The following is a 14,334-nucleotide window of genomic DNA, read 5'->3' as shown; positions in this document are numbered from 1 at the left end:
GGTAGCACTTAGTCCCTGGACAGGGGATTTGGATTCTGGGCTTGGTAAATATTGGCTGAGTTTAGATTCTTACTGAGGACCTACTAAACTGCACGATGCTATGCTGGGGGCTGTGATGGATATGAAATGGAATACTTTTTCTTGGTAAGTTTATGGTTTCATTAGGGAGATTAAATATAGGTGTGTGAAACATCTAGAAACAAGACAAAGAATGTTCTCAAATGCCAAAAGTTGAGGAGATATAAATGACTATAAAGGAAGGGCTGCAAACCAGGTGAGAACAGAGATGGTACCTTCTTCAGGATGGGTATCTTCCAGAATCTTGCACACAGTTGGTGCTCAAAAATATTTTTTCGGTTGAATTGAGGAGTTTACACTTAAGATGCATTTGGATGGATCTGAATGGACTAGGAGCAGGAAGAGCATTCAGACTTTCTTTCTAACATTAGTTGGTGAGGGGGCTGACTCTTCACCTTTTAAAATGTGAATTGAGGGAGCCAGCCCAGTGGCGTAGTAGTTGGGTTCACGCACTCTGCTTCAGAGGCCCAGGGTTCACCAGTTTGAATCCGGGGCGCAGACCTACATACTGTTCATCAACCATGTTGAGGAGGCGTCCTACATACAAAATAGAGGAAGATTGGCATGGGCATTAGCTCAGCGACAATCTTCCTCAAGGAAAAAGGGAAGGATTGGCAACAGATGTTAGCTCGGGGCCAATCTTCCTCACTGAAAACAAAAATGTGAATTGATAATCATAGTATCTGTTGACTGTTCAATTCAAAAGTGTGGCTTAATTCTAGCTTACAGACTGGTGAAAAGGAGGACACATAAGGGACCTTGGGGTAAAATATTAATCAGGAGGCTCATAATCAATCCCACACACCCTTGACCTTAGTTGAAACAAAAGTGCTGATTTTTTGGAATTCAGAAAGAGTGGAATGAGATTAGACGGAATGACTTCTACTTAGGTGTTTTTTTTTTTTTTTTAATTTCTAGAATTCCTCCATCCAGGAATAGCCAAGTGAATAGTACAAACCATTGTCATGTAAAAGCCTTGCAAAGTCATCTGCTTTTAGTAAAGTCCTTCAATCAGTACCACTTAAAGGACAGTCCAAAACGGATACCAATCCACAAACATTTGTCTCTGGTCCTGATGAGGTAAGCAATAAAACTGAAAGTGTTTAGGAATTTTTATAGCAATTTGACATTGTTGCAACATCCAACATGTGATCATTGGGTTTGGTTTTTTCCAATGCCTTTGTTCTTTTCTTTTTCTAGAAATTAATTTTGTATTTATTTCACCAAAGTACTGACCTACAACAGATTGGAAATTTTAAAAAAACAAACGAACTGGCCCTTCACCAGGGTTAGTTTGAGAAGCGCTTCCTTGAATGGCATTCCTGTGAGGTAGGCAGGTTGTGATGATTTCCAGCACTGCCCTTTCCTCGAGTGTGGACTGAGCCTAGTGACTTGCTTCTAACAAACAATATATGGCAAAAGTAATGGGATGTCATTTCCAAGATTAGGTTACAAAAGGACTCTGAGTGGCTTCTATCTTGCTTACTGTCTTAGTCTCTCCGGGATACTATAACAAAATACCATAGAGCTGGTGGCTTGTAAACAGCAGAAATTTTTTGCTCACAGTTCTGGAGGCTAGAGGTCCAAGATTGGGGTACCAGTATGGTTGGGTTCCAGTGAAGCCCCTCTTCCAACTTGCAGACTGCTGACTCCTTGTTGTGTCCTCACATAGTGGGAGGGGCAAGGGAGCTTTCTCTAGGGCTTTTATAAGGGCATAAATCCCATTCACTAGGGCTCTGTGCTCCTGACCTAATCACCTCCCATAGGCCCCACCTCCTAATACCATCACCTGGGGGGGGGGCGGGGGGTTAGGTTTCAACACATGAATTTTGGGAGAGACACAAACATTCAGACCATAGCACTTACCTGCTCCCTCCCTCCCTCGCTCTCCCTCTCTTGCAGAAAGCTGCCATGTTGTAAGCAGCCCTCTGTAGAAGCTCAGGTGGCAGGCCGATGACAGGTAAGAACCCGAGGTTTGCCAACAGCCACTTGAATGAGCTTAGAAGCAGGTCCTTCCCCATCGAGGTTAGAGATGACTGTAGCCCTGGCCAACTCCCTGATAACACCCGGGGAAAGACCCCCAAGCCAGAGGATGTGTCCAAGTCACACATGAAGTCCCAAACGAGAAATGACTCTCAGATAATAAATGTTGTTTTGGGCTACTAAGTTTTGCGGGGGTTTTTTATGCAGCCTAGATAACTAAACACATATTGTGCCAGAGTGGACATTAGACAAGTGGAAGGAAAAAGTAAAAATGCAGTTGCAATTGTGCTGTCTGGTTAGTGATATATTCAATGAATAATTTATAGCTATGAAGTAACATTGCAGCAGTACATTCTGGTCCCAAGATGCAATAATCTGTTTTACCCCTTTATTTTTATTGTTTTGGTGAGGAAGATTGGCCCTGAGCTAACACCTGTTGCCAGTCTTCCTCTTTTTGCTTGAAGAAAATTGTCATTGTGCTAACATCCATGGCACTATTCCTCTATTTGTGCGTGGAACACCACCACAGCATGGCTTGATGAGCTGTGTGTAGGTCCGTGGCTGGACTCTGAGCTGTGAACCTCAACAGCAAAGCTGAGTGCACAAACTTAACCACTATGCCACTGGGCTGGCCCCTGGTTTACCCCTTTAAATGTAACTTGTAACTTGTAACTTGGTGTGAAAGATAGTTACCACTGAAACATAGCCACTGCCAGCTGATGTGAGATGAGCACAAGTGCTTTCTTCCATGACAGTTTCTTGTAAGTATCTATCCAAAATCAGCAAGAAAGAAAACAGATCACAACCTTGACATCCCTTTTTTAGAAAGTTTCTGCTAATATTAGCTATGGGAAATTTAAATTTGTGGTAGAAATTCCAGGGTTAAGTAAAATAGCCTATTAAAAGTCCAAGACATAAATTAGGATATAAGACATATTATTTAAGAGGAAGAATTAATCATACCTAGTTTCAAAACATTGTGACTGGGGCTGGCCCCATGGCCTAGTGGTTAGGTTCACGTGCTCTGCTTTGGTGGCCCAGGGTTTTGCCAGTTCGGATCCTGGACGCGGACATGGCACCACTCATCAAGCCATGCTGAGGTGGCGTCTCAAACAGCAGAAGTAATAAAAGGGCCTGCAACTAGAATATACAACTATGTACTGGGGGCTTTGGGGAGAAGAAAAAAAAAGATTGGCAACAGATGTTAACTCAGGGCCAATCTTTAAAAGAAACAAAAAAACCCATCATGACTACAGAAGAACAATGAAGACACTGAAATTGTTAAAGATTTTGTTTACTTTGCTTCAGTCATCAATTTAATGGAGACTGCAACCAAGAAATCAGGACTGTGATTTGGAAGGACAATAATAAAAGCATTAGGAAAGATCATCAAGTGTAAGGAAGCATCATTAGAGACCAAGGCCAAGATTATCCATACCCTCATGTTCCCAATTACTATGTACAAGGAGAAAGCTGGACAGTGAAGAAGGCTGACAGGAAAAAGTTGATTCGTTTCAAATACGATGTTGGAGGAGCGCTCTCTGGATACCCTGGACTGCCAGAAAGGCAGACAAGTGGGTCCTAGAGCAAATTAAGCCTAAACTATTGCTAGAGGCAAAAATGATAAAACTGAGGCTGTCCCACTTTGGACACTTCATGAGAAGCAGGATTCTTTGGAAAAGACAACAATGCTAGGAGAAATAGAAGGCAGCAGGAAAAGAGGAAGGTCAAAGGTGAGAGGCATTGACTCCATAAAGGAAGCCATAGGTATGAGTCTATAGAACCTGAGCAGGGCCGTTGAGGACAGGAGGTTGTGGACATCACTCATTCATAGGGTCACCAGGAGTTGGAGCTGACTCGAGGGCACATAACAGGTTTCAAAACAGCCACAGTCAGTAGAATTTAAATGACTCCAATTACTGAGATGTTTTACCAAAGGCTTCTGCACATTGATTAACGAGTGGCCTAATTTGCTATCTAGTCCCAGTCTTGGTGAATCAGCTGATACTTAATGAAGAGGAAGAGTTTATCCTTTTTCTCTTGTTAGTCTATAATCTTCTGTAAGTTTGAGTATAAAGTTGTTTTGGACATTATGATGATGATTATCACCATCTGTATGCTCATGCATAGCATTCACAATAGAGGCTACAATGTACTGAACCCTACTCTGTGCTGGGCCCTTTTCACGCATAATCTCATTTACTCCTCAGCAACTTTATGAAGGAGGTATGACCTCCATTTTATATTGTCTAGGTAAGGCCGCTGAGGCTCAGGGACATGACACCTGTGCCCAAGGACATGCCCTTGGTAAATGACAGAGTCAGAATCCAAACCCCAGTCTCTCCACTTTCTACTGCAGTCCACGCCTCCTCCTCGTTCATTCATTACTCATCCTCCTCCTCCTGCAGGCGGGAATGTGCCCCTTCAATAAATGCATTCTTCCCATGGCTTTTGAAAGTGTAAAATCTGTTAAAATCTTATCTTCTCTGCAAAGTTCCAGGGGAAGTGAAGTATTGGTTTTGTCCCTCCGGATCATGCTCCTCCTTCTTGATCTTTTACACAAAAATGACCACCCTGTATTTAGGGCACCTATCACGTTGGCTCTTTGGTGATTCTTGCACAGTTTTGATTCCTGTTGATCTATGCCAGCCTCATTTAACATCAATGACACGTATTAAGCACCCATTTGGTGACAGTCATTGGAATACAAAGATGTTCAAGAGAAGAGCTTGCAGTCTTATTAGGGAAGCAGGATGTGCACAGCGTGAACCGCATGCCACTGACTTGGGAGCCTGAGACCCCTCACATGAGAAATATCTTTGTTTAAGGCCGGCCTGTGCCAGGGAGCTCACAAGCTCAGTGGCTTTGCTGCCTCCTACCTAGTCTCTGTAGTGTGAATTGGAATTCTTACATTCAGGTGAAGGTTCCAGAGCTTGCAGTTGCTCTGTGTGTGTGTAAGGGGATTGCAGGGGACAGAGAGGGAATTAAGAAGAGGGGTAGGGAGGTCTAGGTAACACTGGAGTGAGACTGACCAGCAGGAAGTGAGAAGTCTACAGCAAGTTTGCAGCATGCACATTTGGGAGCAAAGGGGAGCTACCATGGCCAACCTTTGTCCTGTCCATCACATCCAAAATGCTGGACCCCTAGACTATTCTGGGCCTGGTTCTGTTTAACCACCCACACAAAGCTAGTCAGGTTGGCTAACCACTATGATAAACAACCCCCAACTCTCAATGACTTAACCCAGCGAAAGTTCACTTCTTCATTTCATAGTTCAAAAAAGGGGTTTGGGATAAGGGGAGTCTGCTCTTTGGGGTCATTTGAGGACACAGGCCCTTTCCCTATTTTGGCTCTGTTCTCCTCTAGGTCCTCTGTGTCTTCTCCATTCAGCTGGTGATGAAGAAAGACAGTGAAGACCAAGCATGGGAGGATTTTATGGACCAGGCCTGGAAGTGACCCCCATGACTTCCTCTCACATTCTGTTGGCCAGAACTCAGCCACATGGCCACACCTAGCTGCAAGGGAGGCTGGAAGATGGGGCCTAGCAGTGTTCCCAAGACCAAGAAGGGAGCATGGATATCTGTCTTTGGCATATCTGGTGAGCCAGTGTCCCTTGGTCTTAGTCTGCATTCCATTCATTCAGAAACAACTTATTCAGCACCTACTGGGTATGTAGCTCTTTTGACTAAAAATATTATTTTAGCCCCTCACCATGAACTAACACACTAAGGCAAACCCAGAGCGGCTTGTTCAAGCTTGACAGGTCTAGGTGTTTAAGATGGTGCCAGGTGAGAATGGTCAAAGCAGGCGGTGCATCTCGTGAAAGAGCTTGGGATTCCTGGGTCTGATCCTAGCTTGGGCCAAGCAAGTCATTTTGGAAAGGGTGCCTACATTTCCGGACCTCGGGCCTCTCACCTGCACAGTGAGAACTTGAACTGGACAGGTGTTTAAGTTCTCTTCTTGCTTTGAGTGTCTCTGAAAGTCTTGGCAACAGTTGAGGAATTATGTTAGATTACTACCAAACCCCAGTGTTTTCACTGAACTGTGAGACTTTCAGTCCTAAAAGCACCACCTCACAGCTTTGGAAAAGAAAGCAAAAGATAATACCCTTTACTCTTGATTAAATCTCCAACTGGAAGAAGAGTCTGAAAGACATCTCTCTCTGACCTTGAGATGCATCTTCCTTTTTTCATTAGTGCATGTACTTGCTTGATGACATTTTGAGGGTCACACACTCACAGAGATCTTCACTCTCAGACTTCACACTATTTGTTGAGGGGGAAGCAGCACATAGTGGGGTCGTGGGGAAAGTCACCCATCATCTACAAAGTAGAAAACCCAAGCACCCATAATTGGGAATTAATCCAAGTGCAGTTTGCAGAGGCCCAATTTATGGCTCCTTTGCTATAAGAAACTAGTTTTGAGGCCAACGACCCTGATCATTATTTAATAAAGTTGGTGGCTTTTTTATTATCTGAACGACGATTAGTTTAGCACCTGAATTCTCTCATTTGCTTAATCGTCTCCCTCGAGCGTATTTGTATTTTTGATAGCAGCTATAATGTTCTCTTTACTAATTCACATCATTAACCAGTTCCTGCTTAACTGTTTCTTTGTCCTTGCTGGTTTTCTCTAATTCCTAGTTTTATCTTCCTGCACTCCAGAATCTCTGATCTTACCTTAGCGGCAGCTTTCTGGTTGCCAAACTACAAGACGGAAGGCAGGCCTTCCTGGGCCATCCAGATCTGCTGCTGAGCCCCCTGCCGGCCCTGCCAGCCTTCTACCCGCCTTTTAAAAAGGTAAATACTAGTCAGTGTTTTGGCATGCTGAACAAAGGTTGTCTGTGATATTGCAGTGGGTTGAAGAGTGTACCCTCAAAATTCACATCCACCCCAAACCCCAGAATGTGACCTTAATTGGAAATAGGGTCTTTGCAGATGTAACTAAGGTAAGGATTGAGAGGAGATTATACTGGATTAGGGTGGGCCCTAAATCCAATGAGAGGGTCCTCATAAGAGACAAGGACACACAGACATACAGAGAAGGAGACGTGTGAAGACAGAGGCAGAGATTGGAGTGATGCTGCCACAAGCCAAGGTCACTAGGAGCCACCAGAAGCTGGAAGAGGCGAGGAAGGATTCTCCCCTAGAACCTTCAGAGGGAGCACAGCTGCGCCAGCACGTTGATTTCCGACTTCTGGCCTCCTGAACCACATGCGAGAGACACATTTCTCTTGTTTTAAGCCACCAAGTTTTTGGTGTGGTAATTTGTTCTGACATTCCTAGGAAACTAATACGAATATGTTTTTTCAATTTCCTTCCATTTTTGTTTTGTTCTTGTTATTATATGAGAACTATTTCTTCCCTGAGTAAAGCCTGGGGTACTCTGGGTGCTGCCAAGTTTGCGGCAAACTCAGCGCCAGGATATAGGATGGAATGTTGCTGAAACAGGGAGTTACGAAGTTGGTTCAGATGAGGGGGGCAGAAGGGCAGGCGGCTTGTCTTGGAGGCCACCTGAACCCTTTACTTGGTCCCTGTGTCTTACCTTCAAGGCTCCATCTGCACCAACCCTCATGTTGGCCCTCTCCTCTCACGCACAGCAAGGCCCCATCAAAATGCTGCCTCAAGCTTCTGTAGGAGAAGTTGATTAAAGGTTCTCGTGACCTCTTTTTTACAAACTGGAAATAACTTTTAGTTTTCCTTTTAGTTTTAGATAGAAGTTATGTATGCTCATTGTAAAGCAACACCAACAGATCATACAGAAAGAAAACAAGAACTTACAATCATCTGGAATTCACCACGTGAAGATAACTACATTTTAAAGTGTAATATACATGTATATATATTATTTTTATAAAAATAATTCATGATTTATACAATAACACTAACAAATTATATAATTTTATTACATAATTTGTAACTGCTTTTTAAAAAGCACTTATAGGGGCTGGCCCCGTGGCCAAGTGGTTAAGTTCGCGGGCTCCGCTGCAGGCAGCCCAGTGTTTCGTTGGTTTGAATCCTGGGCGCGGATGTGGCACTGCTCATCAAACCACGCTGAGGCGGTGTCCCACATGCCACAACTAGAAGGACCCACAACGAAGAATATACAACTATGTACCGGGGGGCTTTGGGGAGAAAAAGGAAAAAAATAAAATCTTTAAAAAAAAAAAAAACCCACTTATATTGTTGACATCTTCCATATAAACAAACATAGCTTCATGTTGTCATCTTCATAAACTGCAAAATATCCCATAATATGGATGTACCTTGATTTAGTTAATTTCCTACTGATAAACGTTTAGGTTGTCAAATTTTCACTATTATAAACAATTCTGTGATGACCTCTTATATGTATTTTTGGGCACAGATCTTATTATCTACATAGTATAAATTCCCCCAAATTTCTGAGTCAAAGAATATAAATTTTAGGGGAGGGTTGGATATATTCTGCTGATTGCTCTCCAGAAAGGACTATATGTGGTGACTTTCAGTGTTTTTTTTTTTTTTTTTTAAAGATTTTATTTTTTCCTTTTTCTCCCCAAAGCCCCCCGGTACATAGTTGTGTATTCTTCGTTGTGGGTTCTTCTAGTTGTGGCATGTGGGACGCTGCCTCAGCGTGATCTGATGAGCAGTGCCATGTCCGCGCCCAGGATTCGAACCAACGAAACACTGGGCCGCCTGCAGCGGAGCACGCGAACTTAACCACTCCGCCACGGGGCCAGCCCCGACTTCCAGTGTTTTTTGACAGTATGTCCTAGTTCTGAATTTCAGTAAGGAGTCCTTGATTACTAATGTAACCTTGCTGTTCCTAACATCTGGATTAGAAAGGATATTTACAAAAAGTTTCGTACAGTAATTTGAATTTTTTTGCAGAGCCTTCTTCACTTTGTTTGAAAGTACTTGGTGATCACAGTGTATTATTTACTACTTTGTGACTTTTGCAAGCTTCAGCTAACCACAAACGTGACTCTCCCTGACGTATGTCTTTTTCAATTCAGTGGCAAGTGCATTTTCTCAATTCTATCGAACTGTGTCTTTCCAAACCTTCAGGATTGCCAAGATGAGTTAGGAAGAAACAGGATCTGGATCTGTTTCCTACAAAAGTGTCAATATTTGCCAAAACAAAGAGCAGGGAGTACCCCCAATGGAATGCCATCTGTCCTTGTCTTTGAGAGCGTGCTGGAAGATCTTTTCACAGCCAAGAGATGATTATTTGGCATAACTGATACTGAAAATCAACAAGGTGGCTTACAGATCAGAAACTGGCTGATGTAAAGACATACTTTGCTATGTGAAAACTGGAAGTATAGAAATGTGTTTCGTTTTAGAATCTATAAACTAGGGATTGTTTACTTTACCAAAGTATTTCCCACAGGAACATTTTAATCAGCAGGATCGCCTGGTTGATTTAAATATTCCGATCATTAACAAGTCATTTTGTTGCACAGACTTTTAAGAAATGAGCAGCTGATAAGATGAGACATAATTCCCCTCTTATGGTTCCATTATTTCAACCACACTGTTTCTTAAGCAGTTAAGCTCATCACTTTCCTCTATCACTTATGGAAACTCAGTTTGGTTGCAGTTTTAGGGCGGAGGCATAACGCACAAGGCCCAGCTTCTGAAGTATGGTCAGTTGCCTGACCTGAGTTCCAAAGGGTGGTCTTAGCTGCCTGGTTTCTCCTTTGGAGAATACCCAGATTCCTTTGAACGGCAACCCACAGAGTAATTCAAGAGATCGTCTTGGGTAGCAGTGAAATTCTTTAAAATTCATTTGGCAGGTTTCAGGCTCCATTTCTCCTCCTACAGAGTATTGCTCAGTGGGGTGTTTGCCACTCAGAACTTCTAATCCGTCTGTGTGTTGTCCAGCTAATGGCGTTTGCAGTCCACTTGGGGCAGACAGACAATAAACAAATAATTTGTCAGGGAGTGATAAATGCTTAAAAAAAAAATAAAGCAGGGGAAAAGGGATAAAGAGGAAGAGAGAGGTGGTATGTGTGTGGGTGCACACATCTGTGTTACAGAAGAAGGTAGATAGGGAAAGTCTGACCTGAAGCAGATGAGGGAGAGAACCACAAAGTTAACTCAGGGAGAGAGTATTCCAAGTAGCGAGAATAGTAAGTTCAAAGGCCCTGAGGCAGGAGAGTACCAGCTGTGTTCAAGGAATAGTGGGGAGGCCAGTGCAGCAGGAAGGGAGAGCAGCATCAGGTGCCAAGTCATGCTGGATATCACGGACCATGGTGAGAATTTGTATTTTACTCTGAGTAGGATGGGGAACTGCTAGAGGATTTTGAAAAGAAATTAACACATGCAAAACACTTAACACACTGCATACAGTAAGTACTCAAAAAATGCTCACTTTTATTTTACTTTCCTTGACTCTAAAGGTAATCTCCATTCTGCTTTAGAAGAATAGTATTTTCTTTTCTAAATGTGGCAGAAAGGCTGGAAAGCAAATGAAAAATTCCTGGTCTTACAATCTTTAGGTCCAATTTTAGCATTCTACATCTCCACAGGTTTGATTATGAGAAAGTTACCCCATGTTCAAGATTTTAGGTCCTTCTTTTCCATTCTGCTGCTCAGCAGTATGTTTTTTTAAAAAACTTCTTGTTATGGACATTTTCAAATTTAGTACGGAAGTAGATGGGACACCCAGCCTCAGGCAAGTATCTATTCATGGCTAATCGTGTTTCCTCTATACTGCCATCTATTTTCCACCCCTTCCTTACAATGAATTACTTTACGGTAAATCCCAGACATAGCTTTTTATCCATGGATGCTTCAGTATGTATCTCTACACTCTTTCTTTACCATAATACCATTATCATGCTTACAGATTTAACGATAATATCATCAAAAATCAAGTCAGTAATTAGATTTCCCTGGTTGTCTCATTAATGCTTTTTAAAAATAGTTAATTTGTTTAAATCAGAATCCAAACATGGTCATACTTTCCATTTGGTTAATAGGTCTTGTAAATCTTTTAAAATCTGTTCACCTTCCCTTTTTTTTTTTTTCCTTTTCTTTTCTTTGTTGGAGAAACCTGGTCATTCGTTCCTTAGATGTCCCTTGTTTTGGGTTTTGCTGAGTGCCTCCCTGTGGAGTTGTTGCATGTGTTCGTTTTTCCTATAAACTGGTGGTTAGTTCTAGAGACATAATCAAGTTGGATTTTTTGGCAAGACTGCCTCAAACGAGGTGCTGTGAGCTTCCTGTTGCACCCCATCAGGAGGCATGTCCTGCCTAGCTGCTCTCTCTCCTCCAATTTACCATTTTATCCATATTAAAGTGTACAATTCAGTGACGTTTACTACATTCACAATGTTGTGCAACATCACCACTCTCTAATTCCAGAACTTTTCCATCACCCCAAAAAGAAACCTATACCCCTTAAGTAGTCACTCCCTGTCTCCCCTCCTCCTAGTCCCTAGCAGCCACTAATCTGCTTTTTGTCTTTATAGATTTTGCTATTTTGGATATTTCCTATAAACGGAATCATGTACTATGTAGCCTTTTGTGTTTGGCTTCTTTCACTTGGTGTAATGTTTTCAAAGTTCATCCACGTTGGAACATGTGTCAGTACTTCGTTCCTTTTTATGACTGAATAGTATTCCATTGCAGACATATACCACATTTTATTTTACCCATTCATCAGTTGATGGACATTTTGGTTGTTTCCGTCTTCTGACTAGTGTGAATAGTGATGCTATGAACATTCAGGTACAAGTTTTTGCTTGAACACCTGTTTTGTATTCTTTTGGGTGTACACCTAGGAGGACCTCCCTTTCAGTGATGTTATCAGTGGGTTCCCTTGGCGTCAGTCTCATCCATACATGATGATGTTCCCTGTGGGCCTTTCATCTATGGATTTTAGCACCATTGCTGATCACTGCCAATTCCAGTAGGGTTTCAACAGCATGGTTTTCATGGAGGTCAAGGTGGTCTAACCATTTTATTTTCAATTCACATTAAAGCACCACTGGGCAACCACATTTATGCGATTTTCTGAGGGGAAGAAAAAGAGAGAGGGAGGGATTGGTGACCAAAAAGTGTGGGGGAAGCTGCATACGATGGATCCCTCTTGCTGCAGATTCCAGTGCCCACTCACATATTAAGGCCCCTGGGAAGTTCTGCAAAAAAGAAGACTGTTTAGCTTCGTTTAACTCTGTATTCCCCAAGTTTATTTGACTACAAACTTTTTTTTCTTTATAATTCTTATTACTATCCATTCAAATATACTTTGGAGAATACTGTTTTAGGGTCTAGGTTACTTAAAAGAACATTACTTATTAATATATGCATGTGTTTCTTTTTAAAATTTTTTTTTATTGAGGTAACATTGGTTTATAACATTGTATAAATTTCAGGTGTATGTCATTCTATTTCACCTTCTGTACAGACTGCATTGTGTTCCTTACCAAAGTCTAGTTGCCATTCATCTCCGTACAAATGTCCCCCTTTACTTCTTTCTCCCTCTTCCCACTCCCCCTTTCTGAGTGGTAACCAGCAGTCGATTCTCTGTATCTGTGTGTTTGTTTGTCTTCCACATATGAACGAAATCATACGGTATTTGACTTTCTTCATCTGACTTATTTTGCTTAGCATGATACCCTCAAGGTCCATCCATGTTGTCACAAATGTCAAGATTTCATCTTTTTCTTGTGACTGAGTAGTAGTCCATTGCATATATATGGATACCAAGTATTCTTTATCCATCATCCATCAATGGACACTTTATTAGGTTGTCTCCAAGTCTTGGCTGTTGTAAATAATGCTGCAATGAACCTAGAGGTGCATATATCTTTTCAAATTAGTATTTTCATGTTCTTTGGCTAAATATCCAGAAGTGGAATAGCTAGATCATATGGTAGTTCTATTTTTAATTTTTTTGAGGAATCTTCGTACTGATTTCCATAGTAGCTGCACCAATTTATAATCCCACCAGCCATTAATGAGGGTTCCCTTTTCTCTATATTCCCTCCAACAATTGTTATTTCTTGTCTTTTTAATAATAGTGATTCTGATAGGCATGAGGTGATATCTCATTGTGGTTTGATTTGCATTTCCATAATAATTATTGATGTTGGACATCTTTTCATGTGCCTGTTGGCCATCTGTATATCTTTGTAAAAATGTCTGTTCAGATCCTCCCATTTTTTAAGCAGGTTGTTTGTTTTTTTGTTGTTGAGTTGTATGAGTTCTTTATATATTTTGGATATTAACCCCTTATTGGATACATGATTGGCAAATATTTTCTCCCAGTTGATGGTTGTCTTTTCGTCTTGTTGATAGTTTCCTTTGCCACGCAGAAGCTTTTTAATTTGATGAAGTCCCATTTGTTTATTTTTTCTTTTGTTTCCCTTGTCTGAGGAGACATTAAAAAATGTACTGCTAAGACTGATGTCAGAGTACATTGGCTGTGTTTTCTTCTAGGAGTTTTCTGGTTTCCAATCTTACATTTAATCCCTTTTGAGTTAATTTTTCTGTATGGTGTAAGATAGTGATCTGCTTTCATTCTTTTGTGTGTAGCTGTCCAGTTTTCCCAACACCGTTTATTGAAGAGACTTTCCTTTCTCCATTGTATGTTCTTGGCTCCTTTGTCAAAAATTGGCTATCCATAAAGGTGTGGGTTATTTCTGGGGTCTTGGTTCTGTTCCACTGATCTATGTGTCTGTTTTTCTGCAGTACCATATGCATGTGTTTCTTAGCTGTCTGGCACCAACCTGACAGTCTCCTGAAGCTTATATTCACTTAGTGGCCATAAACTGACTGTATTCTTATAAAAGCCCTGGGCAGCAGAATTGGCAATATGTCTGGCAAAGCTTCACTTAGAAACTCTGAATTGAGATTATGTCCCTGGGGATGAATGCTTGAGCCAACAAAGAATATGTCAGTTTTACTTGTCACCTCCATCTTATAGTGTTTGATGGACATCTGTGATAAACCTTAGAGAAGTGCCATATGGATGTGTACCCAAGGACGCCAGTGGTACTTATAGTTCCTCTCTCTGCTCTTCATTGCTTTACTCCACACATCCTCCAAACCACATCTAGGGTGGCTATTCCACCTTATGTTTCCCGGATCATACTGCTGAGGACTCTGTCTCACCACCTACACAGTCAGCGTGGTTAGATGAGGCTAAACATGGAGGTCAAAATGGAGAGAGTATCTGGCGGATTCCTTGGTTGACTTTCCGAGGTCAGGGACCTGACAGTGCTCCTTTCATATGGCCTTTAGGAAGAAGCGTCCACTTGAATATGTTTCACTTACATAAGTG

General features: G+C 41.7%; 1 long non-coding RNA gene across 1 annotated transcript in view; it reads left to right on the top strand.

Annotated features, from left to right (window-relative positions):
• Positions 1–14,334, top strand: part of LOC139082839 (uncharacterized) — a 34,476-nt gene that overhangs the window by 2,891 nt on the left and 17,251 nt on the right. The window contains exons 2-5 of the long non-coding RNA XR_011539156.1: positions 997–1,158; positions 1,981–2,038; positions 5,428–5,659; positions 6,726–6,860. This is a non-coding gene — a long non-coding RNA (uncharacterized lncRNA). The remainder of the gene's footprint in view (positions 1–996; positions 1,159–1,980; positions 2,039–5,427; positions 5,660–6,725; positions 6,861–14,334) is intronic.

This window comes from Equus przewalskii, chromosome 4 (genome assembly GCF_037783145.1).
Source record: "Equus przewalskii isolate Varuska chromosome 4, EquPr2, whole genome shotgun sequence".
Classification (NCBI taxonomy): Eukaryota; Metazoa; Chordata; class Mammalia; order Perissodactyla; family Equidae; genus Equus; species Equus przewalskii.
Note: the sequence above shows the minus strand (reverse complement) of the source record. Positions and strands in the feature narration are given on the sequence as shown.